This window comes from Nyctereutes procyonoides, unplaced genomic scaffold (genome assembly GCF_905146905.1).
Source record: "Nyctereutes procyonoides isolate TBG_1078 unplaced genomic scaffold, NYPRO_anot_genome, whole genome shotgun sequence".
NCBI lineage: Eukaryota > Metazoa > Chordata > Mammalia > Carnivora > Canidae > Nyctereutes > Nyctereutes procyonoides.
In genome coordinates this window covers 33,443,951-33,461,743 of record NW_026575020.1, presented here as the reverse complement: position 1 = coordinate 33,461,743, position 17,793 = coordinate 33,443,951, and positions in this window count along the sequence as shown.

The following is a 17,793-nucleotide window of genomic DNA, read 5'->3' as shown; positions in this document are numbered from 1 at the left end:
AAAAAATCTTTCCAGAAATGGCCGAAAAGTCAGACGCAACAAAAGAAAAGGCCAACAAATTAGACAGCCTCCCAAAACAAAACAACTTTTACATGGCAGGAAGAAAATAAGCAAAGTCAGAAAAGAAATAAGCTGAGAGAAAGTATTTGCAATTTATAGCACAAGCCTCCTAACATGTTCAGAGAACTCTTAATAATCGTTTTAAAAAGCACAATTATTTCATAGCAGAAAAAGTCAAAACACACAAACAGAAAGTTCACGGAAAAAGAAATGTAATTGAGTTCAGATTTCTTTTTTTTTTTTTTTTTAAGATTTTATTTAGGGATCCCTGGGTGGCTCAGCAGTTTAGCGCCAGCCTTCTACCTAGGGCGCGATCCTAGAGTCCCGGGATCAAGTCCTCCATCAGGCTCCCTGCATGGAGTCTGCTTCTCTCTCTGCCTCTCTCTCTGTGTGTCTCTCATGATTAAATAAACTTTTTTAAAAAAGGTTTTATTTATTAGAGAGAGAGAGAGAGAGCATGAGCGGGGGGAGCAGGGGGAGCAGCAGGCAGAGTGAGAGGGAGAAGCAGGCTTTCTGCTGAGAAGAGAGCCTGACATGGGGCTCCATTCCAGGATCCTGGGATCATGACCTGAGCTGAAGGCAAATGCTTCACCAGTTGAACCCCCAGGCACCCCTGAGTTCAGACTTCTGGCCTCCAGAACCATGGGGGAATAAATTTCTGTTGTCTTAAGCCACACAGTTTTGGTCATTTGTTATAACAGCCCTCAGAAACTGACACATTGACCATAAAAAGGAATTTCTATAATTCAACAGTTACGTTGAATAAATAAAAACCCATGACTTTATACTGATATTCAAATTTAAGGGGAAGAAAGAGGAGAGAAGAGCAAAAAAAAAATCTAATTATGCCAACATCTTATGATGAAAATTAGCAATTAATGAGAAAAGATTAATCATTTACATTTTCATTTTTGGAAGAACTGTGGCTCATTCACAGTTTATGAAGGAAATCTCTTTACATAAAAGGTGCCAGAAGACAAATAGAGGAAGAATGGTAGGATTTGAAGAATTATTATACGTAACCTCCAGCAAAAGGACTGACTCAGGCAAGGACCAGTAGTGGGTGCCAAAGCCATGGGGGAAGGAGGAGGATGCTTGCCTAAGGACAGTCCTACCTCACAGATTGCTCCGCAACTCACCTTTATGATGATGAGAACAGCTGTCACCACATTAACTAGCTGACCAGACTGTGCATCACTCTGGTGGGGGCAACCTGCCTTTAGGGTCGTCCAATACCATGCAGTCTGTAGCATCACAGGGGAAGTAGCCACATCTAAAACATCCCACATGAATCTACTCAAGCCTTGGCCCCAACTTCCAGTGGGTATGCGGTAGACAGCACCATGAGGAATCAGACAAAGCTCTAATGCAGGACCTTCACCGGACTGGTCGGGCTTATGTAGGTGGAAGAAGAAAACCCCTAAAACAAAAACAATGTCCAAAGAAAGGGGTAGGGGGCGCTGTTGTGTCACAAAGGAGACAAAAGCAAGCCAACACAGCACTCAAAATTGGGTAGGATCCTGATTCTAAAAGAGCAACTCTAAAAAAAGGGGGGGGGACTGCAAAAATGTGAATATGGGCAGGATATCCAATGGGATTGGGGAACGATTGATAATTCAATAACTGTAGTTACGTGATGATGCAAGAAATATCTGTTTTTCAGAGAGGCACGCTCAAGTATTTTTGGGTAAAGCATCATGATGTCTGCAGCACACCTTCAGAATGTTTTATAAGGAAAAAAACATACGTATGCATATAGAGAGATAAGCCACACTTGGCAAATGTAACTACTATTGAGTCACAGTGGTGGATATAGAGGTGCCCATTAGACGTGTTTCATTTGCTTTCCTGTTTGAAATGTTTCATAATAAAAACTTGAAAAAAATATTCGAAGAGCAAAAATTAATGGGAAGAGACAGTGAAGGAAAATCTGTGATTCTGATCACGGGATGGTGAAGTCCTCTGGACTCCAGACCTGTCAGTTCCTCCCTGCACCTCCACTTTCTCCATCTATGAAAAAGAGGGGTGGGGCAGGATGGCTTATTCTTAAATTGTGACAAAATCCGCACGACACAACATTTACCATCTTAACCACTTTTATGTGCCCAGGCCCGTGGCACAAGGCATATTCACACTGTTGGGCAGCCATCAGCACCATGCCTCTCTAGAACTTTTTCCTCTTGCAAAACTGAAACTTGGTGCCCATGAAGCACTAATTCCGCGTTTCCCTTTTCCCTTTTCCCAGCCCCTGGAACCCGCCATCCTTCTTTCTGTCTCTGATTTTGACTTCTGTACATCCCTTATTCACATGGAATCCTACAGGATTTGTCCTTCTGTGTCTGGCTGGAGTCACTCAGCATCTTGTCCCCTAGGCTCATCCATGTCTTTTCGTGTGTCAGGGTATCCTTCCTTTGAAGGCTGAATAATATTCCATTGTCTGGATAGACTGTGTTTGTCTATTTTTTTGAAGATTCATTTATGTATTTGCCATTTGCAATGATGCAGTTGGAACTAGAGCGTATTATGCTAAGCGAAATAAGTCAATCAGAGAAAGACAAGGATATGTTTCCACTCACAGGTGGAATTTAAGAAACAAAGCAGAGGAGTGTAGGGGAAGAGAGGGAAAAATAAAACAAGACAAAATCAGAGAGGGAGACAAACCATAAAAGACTCTTAATCATAGGAAACAAACTGAGGATTGCTGGAGGGGTGGGGGATGGGGGGTTGGAGTAACTGGGTGATGGGCATGAAGAAGGGCACGTGATATGATGAGCACTGGGTGTTATATAAGATTGATGATTCACTGACTTCTAAGACTAATAATACACTATATGTTAATTAATTGAATTTAAACAAAATAAATTAACTTTTTAAAAAAGAAAAAAGATTATTTTAGAGAGGTAGGGGAGAGACAGGGGGAGAGGGAGAGAATCTCAAGCAGAACCCCAGATGAGCAGGGAGCCCAATGCAGGGCTCCATCCCAGGACCCTGAGATCATGACCTGAGCTGAAGTTGGATGCTTAACCCACTGAGCCATCCAGGCACTGTGTAGACTGTTGATTCGTGTCCCCATTGATAGACAGTTGGGTAGCTTCCCCCACTTGGTGGTTGTGAATACTTCTGCTGTGAACATGAGTACACATAGCTCTTTGAGTTCCTCCTTTGGATGCTTTCAGGTGCATACGCAGGAGTGGAATGGCTGAGTCTGGGCGGAATGGTTTGTAAAGAACCCTTCCCTGCTTCCCAAAGGAGGACATGTGCATGTCCTTTTTAATCTACAAACCGCTCGTCTTGCAGAAATGCATGGACATGCCACCTTCCAAGGACATACTGTCTGAGTCGCAAGGGCACTGGGTCTTCCTCCTCCCTAGGCCAGCATCTAGACCGCTTTCTTCAGTGGAGGCGACCTTTCTGCATGCTCACGGGGTGATAAGAAGCAACAGGAGGAGAAGAACGCTGGTCCTTCAGTCAGCTCTAATGAAACGTAGCCTGAAGGGACGCCTGGGTGGCTCAGAAGTTGAGCGTCTGCCTTTGGCTCAGAGTGTGATCCCGGGGTCCTGGAATCGAGTCCCACATCGGGCTTTCTGCATGGGGCCTGCTTCTGCCTCTGCCTGTGTCTCTGCCTCTCTCTCTCTCTCTCTCTCTGTCTCTCTGTCTCTCATGAATAATTAAATAATTTTTTTAAAAAAAGGTAGCTTGAAAATTGGTGAAGGCAGCTAATACATGCAAAATAGATGTAAACTGAGTGCAAATTGCAGAAGCCGGAAGCCCCTCTGCTGTGGATTCCACACAGTGTAGCCTGCAGGATGCTCCTAGTGTGGATGAGCCTGGCGAGAAGGCTTTTTCCCAGACAAGTGTGAATTTTTAGTCCTCTACAAAGCTGTGTGCCTGCTCCCCAAATGTCTTTCCTCCAACTCCCAACCTCCGTGTTCCCTTGAGGCTTTGCTTCCTGGGTCTAGAGGCTGCAGCAAGGGCCCCAGGCCCAGGTTGGGCATTGGAGGGAGACAAAGCCTCTCCCTCCCCAGTAGCCTTGGCAAACTCCTCTAGCCAGGCAGCAAGGCCGTCACCTGCTGGGGGTGTTCCTCACTGGGGCTCAATTAGGGAGGTGAGCCCGTCCCCCTCCCATGGCTGGGCTAGTGGACACACACACATACACACACACACACACACACACACACGCATGCACAGACTTGCATTCATGCATCACATGCTTAATGATGCTGGGGAATCTCTGGGGAGTCAGAGTAGGGGACCACACCCCTGTGCGCACTTGGCTATGGTGTCAGCCACACCCAGGCAGTGGTTCTTGGTTTCCCATCATTTGGTGGGTGATTCCAAGTGGCAAGATGCTCTCACAGACTCAGAGAGCCACAGCTTGTGAAGGCCCCGCACCCGGTCTGGCCCAAGTCACCGAGCTTTTGGCCCATCTTCCTGTCTGCAGCCTCTGAATGAGCTTCCCATGAGTAGCCAGGGAACATAAACATAGAAGTCATTGGGAGATGACAGCAGTAACCAAATGTCAGGCATTTCATTAATAATCAACCTGCCATGTAAATGAGCACAGCCCACCTGATAGCACTCAGGCTGACATGCCCTGTTTTTCTTCTTTCGTGTCCCCAGCAGCTAAGACTGCTCCTGACCATCTCCTTGGAGAGAAATCGATGAATCCTATCACCAGCTACTAAATATCTCTGCTGAGAAATAATAACTCACAGCTACAAAGAGTTTTCGCATTTATAAATGTTTTGCCCATATTTGCTCCTTTCCTACCTACAACACCCCCAAGGAAGCATTATCCTCAGCCCCAATTTCGCAGACGTAAAGTGTGAGGCTCAGAGGAGGCTGGTGCCTGGTCGAGGTCCTGCAGCTGGTAGGTGTGAAGACCAGGCTGCAACCCCGGGTCTGAATGACACTACCATGCTTCCATTTCACCCCAGTGACTGGAGAACTAGAATCTTCTCTGATGGTTGCCACCAGGGATTTCTGTTCTATAAGACACAAGTAACAAACCTAGGTTAGAGCCAGTAAAAGAACTGTTATTGTTATCAGGGGCTTTGCAAGAAAACTAGGAGGCCAGGGTCCCAGTCCTGGCTCTGCTTCTTAGGGTTGTCTAGGCTCAGTTTCCCCTTCTGAAGTGTCAGATGGCTGAATGTGGGGATCTGGGGCCCCCTTGCCTCTCCAGTCCCCAGAATGGGGTTTCATATTTGCTGGAGGGGAATTGTTGGAAACTTTCTGAGGAGAGTTCCCATGAGAAGTCACAGTGGGGATGGATGAAGCAGGTGGGCTTCTCTGTCGTCTGTTATCTCCTAAACCTTGGAATGGGGGTCCTCATGAGCCCTGTTTAACACCCCTGCCAGGGTTGCTGGGAGGCTCCAGACAGGAACACAGACCCTGGGGCTGCTTACCCACATCCTGTGCCTGAGCAGAGCACCCCTCCTCCCGTGCTTCTCTAGGGCAAACCGACTACCTTGGGGAGTGAGTGCACCCCAAAGCCCGGCCTCATGGTCTTCCAAGGGGTGTTTCCCATCCTTATCATGAGATTCATGGAGGCAGGATGGAGGAACTCACAGACTGGGAGAGGCATTGCCTGACTGTGTGGTACACAATAGCAAAGGGTCAGCAAAGATTTGTTTGAGTTGAGAAACATTATAGGCACCTATGCATTTGTGGAGAGGGGAAAGGGAGAAAGGGAGTGGGAGGGAGGGAGGTGAGGGAGGGAGGGGAAGGCGGTAGGAGGCTGGGAGGAGAAGAGAGGGAGGGGAGAAAGAGAGGGAGGGAGGGAGAGGAGAGGAAGGGAAAGGGAGGAGGGAAGGAGGAGATGGAGGGGGGAAGGAGGGAGGGGGAGAGGGGGAGGGGGAGAAAGAAAAATTTAACACACATGGAGGAGATGAATACTCTTACTTTTTTCTTTCTACACAGATCATATATCACTCTTTTAATTTAAGCAGTAGTTAGATAGGTAGGTGGAAGGATGGATGGATGGACTGACAGGTTTTCACCAGAAGAAAAGGAGGCAAGAGCCACCTTGTGGCGGTATGATGAGTTGCTTTCCGTGGAAAAGCAGGGCGCCAGTGTTGGAGTTGCCTCTGGCAGGGCACTGCCACACGCCAGTGCAGGCTGTGTTTGCAAGTGGGGCTCCCGCCCCCTCAACTGCCTGCAGCTCCTGGCAAGGAGCCTGGGCTGGGAAAGAGCTCCAGAATCTCCCCCGAATGACTGAGTCATGGGAAGGCAGAGAGCAGGAGCTTTTCTGGTGGAGGAGGATGGCCCTGGGGCACAGCGGCCCCCTGGGCACCCCCAGCCCTAGAGTAAGGACCACCCAGTCCAGCCTCAAGTTCCAGGGTGGGTGGACTCAGCTCGTGTTTGTTGCATTCTACCTTGTGCAGCCATCCTAAGCCAAGGCCAGAAAGGTGCCCAAGGTCACACAGCTAATGCCAGCTGGTGCTGGGACCACAGCCTGGACCCTCGTGCTGCCTGCCCAGCACAGCACGTTCACCCCCCTCATCTCCCTCACCAAGCCCACCTGCGCCGGCCTGGGGTGGCTGCACAGGGGGTAAAGAGCTCTGCACACTGCCTGCTGCCAGGCCCGAGGGCAGCAGTCACTAATTCAGCCAGCATCCCCGAGGTCGGCTGTGCCGCTGCCTGCTGAGAGGACTTCCTACCCACAGGTGGCTGCTGATCCCACAGAGAAGCATCTCAGGGCCCACTGACAAAGACTCCAAGGGCTGTGGTGGGTGGCCTCAGGGACTGTGGGCATCTAGGAAGGCCTCCTGGAGAAGGTGAGAGCAGAATGAGGCAGCAAAGGAGAAGATGGAAGAGAAGAATGTTCTGGACTTGGGGAACAGGAAGGGCAAAGGAATTTTGTCTCCAGCAGGAAAGGACATAGTGTGTTCAGGTGACAATGAGAAGATGCTCAGAAAGTGGAAGGTCAGAGCCATGGCCCAAACACCTTTCTGGCCTCATTCTGCATGGTAACAAGCGCTTTCCTCCCAAATCAACCCTGCCTCCTCGAGGTTGGGGCAGAAGGGTGGGCCACTCGTGGCCAACTCCCAACTCGGAGCCCAAGGCCCTCCCCCGGCCACAGTGATTGGTGCAGGGATGATGGTTTGTGAGTCAGCTCAAGGCCTCCGGTTCAAACTACCCAGGAAGGGGCTTTCTTTTCACTGATATTTCCAAGATCATAGACTGCAGCTGCCAGTGTTGGTGATCTCAGCCCCGGGGAAGACAGCCAAGCTGAGACATGGAGAAAGAGAGAAGCATGCACGGATTCATTCATTCGTTCATTCATTCACCCTGTGAACACATCCCTAGTGTCTACCATACACTATTGTCAGCCTTGGAGACTCAGCTGTGAGCCAGGCAAATGCCACCCCTGCTCTTGTATGGCCTACATTCCAGGTGGGCAGTCAGGCCAAACTAGAGATCAATAAAAAGTAATAACAGGGCATTTCCGGATATTTGTGGTTGCCAAGAAGAGCAAAAGGGTAGGATGATGGGGCAGAAAGTGACTGGGGTGGGAATGTCCTGCTTTAGTCGATGGCCAAGAAAGTCTCTCCACCAAGATGACATAACAGCTGAGACCCAAATGAGCCAATCGTGGGGGAAATCTGGAAGTTAGGCCATCCAAGCAGAAGGGACCAAAAAATGCAAATGTCCTGAGGCAGGCATTGAATGAGGTCTAAACAATATCGTCTGAGCTTCTGGATCTAGCCACACCTGAAGCTGGACTCTTCAGTGCCATGAACTAATTGTTTGGTTGCTGTTATTCAATGAGTATAAACTGGGTTTCTGCAACTTGCATTAGAAAAAGCGCTGTCATTTGAAAACAGTCTAACACTGTGGAAAAACATTGCTGATCTCTGAAGCTAAAGCTGTGTCCTGTTAGGTAGAGGGAAATCTTTGAAGATTTTTTTTTTAAGATTTTATGTATTTATTCATGAGAGACAGAGAGAGAGAGAGGCAGAGATATAGGCAGAGGGAGAAGCAGGCTCCTTGAAGGGAGCCCGATGCAGGACTAGATTCCAGAACCCTGGGATCAGGCCCTGAGCCGAAGGCAGATGCTCAACCACTGAGCCACCCAGGTGTCCCCATTGAAGGTTTTTATTTTTTATTTTTTTAAAGATTTTATTTATTTATTCATGAGAGAGAGAGAGAGAGAGAGAGAGAGGCAGAAACAGGCAGAGGGAGAAGCAGGCTCCATGCAGGGAGTGAGACATGGGACTCAGTCCTGGGTCTCCAGGATCAGGCCCTGAGCTGAAGCTGGAGCTAAACCGCTGAGCCATGGGGCTGCTCACCACCCCCCCCCAAGGTTTTTAAGTCAGGTTTTTAAATTCCTGCTCCATTCTAGGCTCATCTCTCCCTCCCCTTCTACCCTCTACTGTCCACCGGTACTGAACTTGGCTGCTGTCAGTTCACTGAAGGTCCTGCCTCCAGCTCTTTATTTTTTTTATTTTTTTATTTTTTTTGCCTCCAGCTCTTTAAACCTATTACTCTTTTTAGACATTCTTCCCTACTTTCCTCCTCCTGACTAAGATCAGCCTGGCATCAACGAAGATGTCCCTTCCATTAGCTTCATTAAAGCTCATGACTTTGCATACACGTTTACATCACCGAACTTATGAGTCCAATTTGCAACTTTCAGGATACTCTGTCCCACCTGTGAGACCAGGAAGGCGCTCAGGACAGTCCCATCTGGCTCCTGTTGGAAACTCCAGCATCTGCTACCTAGCAGGCGCGCAATAAACATGTATTGGCGAAGAGAGTGATAGACGGAATGTTCTTATCCATCAAAATTCACATTGAAGCCCTCACCCCCCTGTGATAGTATTTGGAGGTGAGGTGTTTGGGATGTTAATCAGGTTAGATGAGGTCATGAGGGTCCCCCCCAACCCCTGATGGAATTAGTGTCCTTATAAGAAAAAGGGGAAAAGCCAGAGCTCTCACTCTTTCTCTCTTTCTCTCCCTCCATCCCTCCCTCCCTCTCTCTCTACCTGCATTTCTCCCAAATGAGGACTCAGCAAGGAGGTGGCCAGCTGCAAATCCAGATGCTTGTCCTCACCAGAAACAGACTCTGCTTGGCATTTCGGTCTTAGACTTCCTGGTCTCTGCAAAAAATACATGTTGTTTACATCTCCTAGTCTGTGGGATTGGGTTATGGCAGCCCAAGATGACTAAGACAGGGAGAAAGACAGGGGGCAGAGGGCAGAAGGAAGAGTCTGGAATGTAATAGGTACCAGCAGTAACTGGAACAAATGAACCAGGTAACAGGGCACAGGGATGCTGCAGTGATTTAGGCCCTGGGGGAGGCTGACCAGAGGCTAAACCTCATTTCCAGGGCTGCCTACAACGGGGAGTGGTGTTAGAGGTGACCCAGGGGCTGGGAGGTTTCAGGTCACAAGGGCTCCAGCCTGCAAGGTGTGCCCGGCCAAGCGGGATAAGGCTCTCAGAGGATCCCAGGTGGCTGCAGAGAAGGCCCACTTTCACTTCCAGGCTGGGGGCCTGGCCTGGGAAGGGAGCCCCTGAGTCGGTTACTACAGGGGGAAGATAAAGACCCCAAATGGGTTTACAACCCTAGAGCGGCAGCTGAACTGCGTAATCCAACACGGCAGCTTTATCCCAAACAGCGAAACACTCCGAATGAAGAAAGGGGTCGGTGAGGTGAGCTGTTAAATATGCTCTTAAAAGCCCCAAGGGAGGGCAGCCTGGTGGCTCAGCGGTTTGGCGCTGCCTTCAGCCCAGGGCGTGAGCCTGGAGACCCCGGATCGAGTCCCACATCGGGTTCCCTGCATGGAGCCTGTTTCTCCCTCTGCCTGTGTCTCTGCTTCTCTCTCCGTGTCTCTCATGAATAAATAATAAAATCTTAAAAAAAAAAGCCCCAAGGGAATTTGGGAAGTACTTAAATAAAATAACAGCCGGCGGAAAAAAAGAAAGACCCACTGGACAAGACGAATGTGGATACGCCTGTACCATGGAGCGAGAATGGGAAGAAATGGGAAATTTTCTCAATGTCCTTGGATTGTCTTACGTTTTCTGCGTAATGACAAACAGTTCCAGTTGACTGTTAGCAATGGGGAACATCCAAAGAATATTCCAGATGTTCCCACACTCTCTCTACCAAAGAGGGTGCAAGGACTGAGGGTGAACGTCTCCATCTCTGGGGTAGGGCCTGTAGGTTGGGACCCAGGCCCCCACAGCATCATAGGTCCCGCTGACCTCCAGGCTGGCCTCGCAGCAGAGAAGCCTCCCCACAAACCGCCTTTCTCTTCATATTGGGGCTCTAGACCTGCAGTTTAAGTTGGGGCTTTCTGTCACCAGACTTGTTTTCTTTAAGAGGGAAACATAATCTCTCCAGTGCTGGGGCTTGAAGAGCATGCAAATCAGCCTAACAGTGCTCTGTTTTGTGAGTGTTCCTCTTATGCAAATCCTCCTGAAATCAGGCTGGAGGGGCAAAGGAGGGAAAAGTGGGGGATCCGGGAATGGGGCTCCGGTGCCAAGGGGGATGTGATGTACAAGGCTAGCTGTGCCAACTGACCCCACAGCCCTGGGCCTCCCCCGTCTCCTCTGCGGCCACCAGATGGCGACACACGCAGGGCCTGGGACCCTGAGCCCGGAGCGGGCTGAGGGCTTGGGGACACCGCTGGGGCGCACCTCACTGGCTCCTTCCCCTGTTCTGGGGTCCAAGTTGGGGAAGGGTGACTTTGACTTTTCTTCTCAGAGGTCACCTGTGCAAGGACAAGAGGGGCCTGCCTGTCCCAGAGGAGTCTGCAAGTGGCTTTGGAGCAGAGCGCTGCTGGCTCGGGATGGAGCGGAGACAGAGACAGAGGAAGGAAGGAAAGACTAAGGAAAGTTATGAGGTTTGTTGTTGTTTTTTTTTTAAGATTTTATTTATTTTTTCATGAGAGACACAGAGAAAGAGGCAGAGACACAGGCAGAGGGAGAAGCAGGCTCCCTGCTGGGAGCCCGATGTGGGACTCGATCCCAGGACCCCAGGATCATGCCCTGAGCCCAAGACAGATGCTCAAGCATGGAGCCACCCAGGCACCCCAGAAACTTCTGAGTTTATGCAAAATTAGGTATATAAGTGTTTTATTTTTAACTTTAATTTTATTTTTTTAAGATCTTATTTATTTATTTGAGAGAGACAGAGAAAGCACAAGCAGAGGGAGAAGCAGGCAGAGGGAGAGGGAGAAGCAGATTCCCCACAGAGCAGGGAGCCCGATGCAGGACTCAATCCCAGGACCCCCGGGATCACCACCTGCACCGAAGGCAGACACTTCATTGGCAGAACCACCCAAGCGTCCCCTTAACTTTAATTTTAAAAACAGACTGATTTAACCATTCCTCTCTTTTCCAGCCTGCGGTAGCTGAAATGTCCGGGCGCAGAGCGGGCTCCCGGGGAGGAGGGCTGGCGGGAGCACCGAGTCGGAGCCCGGGGGAGCTTTGATAAGCAAATGCAGCCCAGCGCTCGGGCGCTCTCTATTGGCTGTTCCTTCACCGCCAGATTTTGACACAAATAATCAGATTGAAAATCAAGGAGGGGAACAGAAGAGGAAAGAAAAAAAAAAACACACAGAGAGAGTGGGGGGGGGGAGGAGAAGTATCTATTGGAGCAGAGAGTGCGAGGTTGACAGAGTGGAGCCGATCCCCAGAGAGACTGCGAGGTTCCCACCAACACCGCGGCAGGGACCAGACGGCAGAGCTGGGGACAGGTGAGGGCTGTCATCCCAGCCTCTTCTTTTTAAATTTGCATGTCTGACTTAGATTGTTTCCAGGCAGGTCACCGGGGCCCTTTGACAGTTACAGGAAGAATAAGGTGGACTGGGATATCTCTTTCACAGGATGCAGCTTTCAGCCCTTGAACCCCGTGGAGAGGAGGCGGTGGGAGAAAGAGCCCTATAGGAGTTCCACCCTCCACCAACAATGCATAAACAGCTTTTCCAAAGCCCGCTGGGGTCGGTGGGAGATCGCCCGTGTGTGCCAGCTCATGCCCGCAACCCCAGCTCTCCCAGGGACCTGGGCAGAGCGTGGGGGCGACCCTCGTTCAGGTGCCTGGCTCAGTGTGGTTCCTCAGGCACCGACTGGCTGCCCCCCTCCCAGTCCCCCAGCACCCTGAGCTTTCCTCATCTATAAAATCGGAGTGAAATTGAGAGAACTCTGGGGGAAGTTCTATCTCCAGCATCCCACACTCCCAGATGCCCTTCACCTGAGTTCCCGGGGCACCTCGAGAGCGAGTGCCCTCTCATCCAGAGAACCTCGTGAGGGGACGAGAGAAAATGCGTTTGTCCACCACCCCCAACCCCAGCCTCCAGGAACAAGAAAGCTGCAGAAGGGCAGGTGGCATCTCAGTCTTTTCTACCTAATTTTGAAGAAAAGGCCAAGTTTAAAGTCTGGGCATCTGGGGTGAAGCATCTGCTCTAAAATAGGGCTTGTTAAGGCAATGGGGTTGTGGGGGGCATGTCTATAGAATAGCTGTGGGTATGTGCTTGTGTATATTTTTCTTAGGGGAAAGTCCTCAGCTTTCATGAGTTTCCTGGAGGGGGCAAATTAATTTGCAGGCTCTGGGCATGCATGTGGTAGCAACTAGCTGAGCTGCACCTGCTCAAGCCTCCTGAATATTTCTTAGCAGGCAATGAATGGGTAGATTTTAGTCTCAGCAAGGTGGCAAGGTGCACCTTGCAACTGATGCACAAGGAACTCTTTGAATAAGGAGATGTGTGAGGGATCCTCCAACTCAAGATTTGGGGAGGTTGGTGTGCTTATTTCCCTGCAGAACATGCCTGGGAAGCCTCAGAAAGCCATATCTGCGTTGGGTTTAATGGATGGAGTTACTTAAAAACAATGCAGGACATTTTCTTAAGGCTTTTGGGATGGTGGGTGGGGTCAGGGTCCTCTTGGAGAACCCCGAAGGTTCTGGGACCAAATCGCCCCTGGGAAAAAAGCCAGATCACATATGATTCTCTCGTCCCTTTTCAGAAGCAGCAGAAAACCTTAGCCCTCCTTAAATGTAGAGGGAGGATTTGTTGTTGTTGAGTTTTCAGGAACTCAAACCAATGGGACCTGCTCCAGTTCAGAAATGTTCAGGGAATGTTCTGTTCACTCATTTTTGTTTCTATTGTAGTGAAATATACTTTACAGGGAAGCAACCATTTTAATCATTTTTAAGTGTACAGTTTCTTTTTTTTTTTTTCTTAAAGATTTTATTTATTGGGCAGCCCGGGTGGCTGAGGGGTTTAGCGCCGCCTTCAGCCCAGGGTGTGATCCTGGAGACCTGGGATGAGTTCCATGTCGGGCTCCCTGCATGGAGCCTGCTTCTCCCTCTGCCTGTGTCTCTGCCTCTCTCTCTCTCTCTCTCTCTCTCTCTCTTTCTCTGTGTGTCTCTCATGAATAAATAAATAAATTCTTTAAAAAAATAATTAAAAAAAGATTTTATTTATTTATTCATGAGAAACACACAGAGAGAGGCAGAAACACAGGCAGAGGGAGGAGCAGGCTCCCCACAGGGAACCGATACAGGACTCAATCCCAGGACCCCAGGATCATGACCCAAGCCAAAGGCAGACACTCAACCATTGAGCCATCCAGGCATCCCAAGTGTACAGTTTCTGTAGCATTAAATGCGTTCTCAGTGTTGTACAACCATTGCCATCTCCAGAACTCTCTTCATCTTCTTAACTGAAATGCTGTCCCCATCAGACACTGACTCCCCTCTCTTCCCCTCCCTGAGCACCTGGCTCTCACCACTGTCCTTTCCATCTCTACTAGTCTGACGTCTCCAGGGATCTCATATAAGCAGAGTCCTGCAGCATTCATCTTTTTTGTGACTGGCATATTTTGCTTAGTGAGGTCCTCAAGATTTATCTACGCTGTGGCAGGTGTTCCTTCCTTTTTAAGGCTGAATAATGTTCCCTTGTATGGATACACCAATTTGCGTTCATCCATTGTCTGTCAATGGACACCTGGGCTGCTTCCATCTTTTGGGTTCTGCGAATAATGCAGCCGTGAATTTGGGTGTACAAACATGTTTTTCCCTGCTTTCGATTCTTTTGGGTATCAGCTCAGAAGTTGACTCACTCCTCTGTGACATTGCAGCCTTTGAACTCAGGAGGAGACATGTGACAACTGCTTGGAAGCTGCGAACACAATGACCTCTTTCTGTTGGGGGCCCCTAACGTGACCCAGGCCCATTTCCCCTGACTCCTACATGGAAAGGGTTTTTTTGTTTGTTTGTTTGTGTTTCCCCTTGAGTCATGTCTTTAAACATAAAGGAAGTCCAAAGGGTCCTCTGTCACAGACTCTGAGAAACAGCAGTCTTACCCAACACTTCCAAAAAGGGAACCCGAGTGATGAGGCTCATAGTCAAGGCAGGTCAACAAGGTGCTGAAGATCAACAAACTGTGCATGGGATTTTAATGCTAAAGGGAAGTTTAGAAATCTCTTAGTCCAACGGTCCCTTTTGAGAGATAGGAGTATCAAGCTCCAGGTTGGAGGCTGATGCGGTCAAGCTCAAGTTCACAAAATCAGACTCAGCCCCACAGGAGGCCTGTGGCATCTCATTGTGTGGAAGCAACCAGGCTGCAGCTGCGAGTTAACCTGGAAGGAGGGGTGTGGGGCCAAGATTCTGACTGGGGTCAGGGCACCCTCTATTGGGATGGAGAGTTTTGGAAGAGATGTTAACAGCAAGTCTCTTTCCGGAGGCCGATACCATCAAGGCCTCTGTCTCATGAAGAAATCTTAGGGTTCTTTCACAATCTCTGCTCAGAGCTCTTTCTCAGAATGGTTCGTGTGAATCAAAACGGTGTGGTTGTTAATTAACTACAGTATAGGTGATTGGTTCCTGTTTTTTTTTTTTTTTTTTTTTTTTAACTCAGCTAACAGGGGCCAAAAGGAAGTTCTCCTGGTGTGTCCTCACGGGGAGCTTGAAGGCTGGGCCACAGGGTTGGCTGTGCCACCCTGCCAGGCTTAACTGAGAGAACATTCTGAGGAGGGAAGGTTGAGGAGATAGATCAGAGGCTCTGAGTGGGTCATGAGTGTCAGCCCTGAGAGTCCCCTTCCTCCAGCCAGGGACCCCAGAAGCTGGGACCCGTTGCTCATGAACTTGTGTTGTCCTGACTGCTAAGCAGTTGACCTCTATGGTGTCAGGCTCTGAGTCCAAGGGAACACCAAAGCTTCCTGAGGGAGTCTTTCTCTCCTGCCTCTCTGCTCAAAACCCTTCAGGAACCCATGTGGAGCTTCTGGGTTCTAGAAAAGATAGAAATCAAAAGAATTTGATTTTTCAACCATCTTGTCCCACCAACCAGCCTTCTCTCCCTGCTCCAGGCAGGCTGTCTTCATGGGTGGCTGGAAAGACCACAGATGCCAACAAGCAGGGCCCCGGGCCAGGAGTCAAGTCCCAGCAGGACAAGAATATGGGGCCTGGACGAGCCACTTTATTCCCTCGGCCTCAGTGTCCCCTGTAAGCCCAGAAGACAATCACTGCTTCTCTTGCCCCCAGTGGCTGTCAGTTTGATGGCATAATGCACACCAGAGCTTTAGACACCTTCCTTAGCATGTCAGCGCAGTTATCTCCACACCAAATAAGTGCCCACCACGTGGTCTGACAGTCGAGAGTGCAGAGGCCTGGGGGACAGCCTGGGATCTGCCTGGGATTGTGAGCCAGTCTCTGAGCCTCGATTTCTCCTCCAGGAAATGGGACAGTAGCGACACAGCTCACAGGTCCAATTTAACGGAGCTAAGGCTACGCAGATCCTGGCTACAAGAAGTATCTCCTGGCATTCCGGCAGGTTCTCATTGCCTACCTTTGGTCCTTGTTGCCTTCTAATAGAATACTATGTAAAAAAAATGATAAATCATCTTTTGATAGAGAGACCGTGGCCCTTGGAGGCATCCCCAGAACAAAAGGCAAAACCACGCAGCCCCTTGCCTTCCCGGGCATGTGTGGGTCTCCTCTGGCTTGGCCCAGGGTCTGGCCTCCCCAGAGGATTCCTGGAGCCAAGAGTTAGAAGGGGGAAGGAGGGGATGATGGTGAGAGGAGTCCTGGCCGGGGAGGGGGAAGAGGCAGAAGGAAGACTGCCCCCAGCAGATAAGGCCACCGCGGGCTTCCTGACAAGCCTGGGGGAGACAGCAGGCCAGGCAAGCCTGGTGAGGGCAAAATCTGACAGCTGGACCAGAGCCTTCAGGTCCTACCTCTTCATTTCAGATCCCAGAGAGGAAGGGCATGAAGCATGTCCCTGCTCCTGGTCCAGGGCTCATCCCTGTCCCCAGAGCCCACCTGCTTCGGGCAGGGTACTGCAACCAGATGGGGGATGTGACCAGACTGGACAGGACAGGACGCAGGCTGTGCCTGCCTTCCTGAGGCTTCCCCTCCCATGGGCTGAGATGCCACCACCTGCTCTGTTCTCCTGCAGTCTCAGCATTATGCCGAGCACTTTGCACACTTGCTTGCAGTAGAGGTCCTTTCTGCCGCAACAGTCACGGGCAGGTGGCTTCTGATCCCCATCCCCATTTAGACTGGACACTGAAGCTTATAGTGGGGAGGGCAGGGCCTAGCATTGCCCCGGGGTGGAGTGGCCTCAGCAGATTCCTGATGCCCTGGGGGCTCTGGTGAGGGGCAGACAGGCCCGGGCACAGCCGGGGGTCCCTCTCCTGCCTGGCTTGGGGTCACCCCTGGGGGAAGGACGACTCCCTGAGCCTGCTCCAAAGGCAGGCCTCCAAGCTGCCCTCTCTAATCTCCCTCCTCCCAGCTGGCTCCTCGCCTTGGCCTTATCACCCAGCACTGGCTGCTGTTGGAGCAGCTGTAATCCTTTTCCCGCGCTTGGTCCTATCACCCCTTAGCCTCGCAAGGTGGCTGGCCTGGAAGGGGGCTCCTGACCCACACCTGGGAATGGCACCAGCAAAGGAGCCACCAGGAATGGTATTGGCAAAGGATTTCCTGAACTCCTGCCTGAGCGAGGCCTGGGGATGGGGAGAAGGAAGGACCACTTAGATGTTCTCTGTCTCCCCTCAGGAGAGCCTCATGGCCTGAACACAAGGATGTGAAACATCTGGGGGGAGTGGGGGCAGGAGACGCTCTCCCCATGGCAAGCTGGGAGAGTCCAGGTGTTCAGGCTGAGCGGCTCTGCCCCTCCCAACCCCCCGCCCAAGACCAAGGGCAGATCTCTTTCCTGATTTGGGCCTCCAATCTCCCTTTACCCCCTGACTGGGGGATTTGGGGATGATGGGGCTGAGCTGAGCTGCCCACCACTTAGTTCCTGCAATTGCTGGACATTGGCCTCTTCCTCCATGTGCACAACATACCCTCTGGCTTCCCAGTGGGCTGGAGTGCGGGGGTCCTCTCGGGCCTTGAGCCCTAACACACAACTCCAACCCTCCCTTCCACTCCCACTCAGAAAACGAGAGAAGGCTCCTCTCCCTCTGGGCACCAGGCTCTGGGCTGGCGTCATGGATAAGGTGCAGCCCTGCTCAGTGCCACAGTAATGTGGCTTTGCAATTGAGGTGCCCCTCCATGTTGCAACCTGTCTCCCCCCAAGACCCCCACTATGATAAGCGCTGAGCATGTAAGATGCACTGTCTGGCACCACCAGCCTGGATATTGCAACTTACAGAAAACGGAATAGGCCCAGAGAGGTTAAACGTCTGCCCCAAAGGGCACAGCGGGTGAGCTGAGATTCTAACCCATGAGCATCTGACTCCGAAACCTGAGCTCAGACCGCCCCTTTCGTAGCCTCCGAATGCAGATCC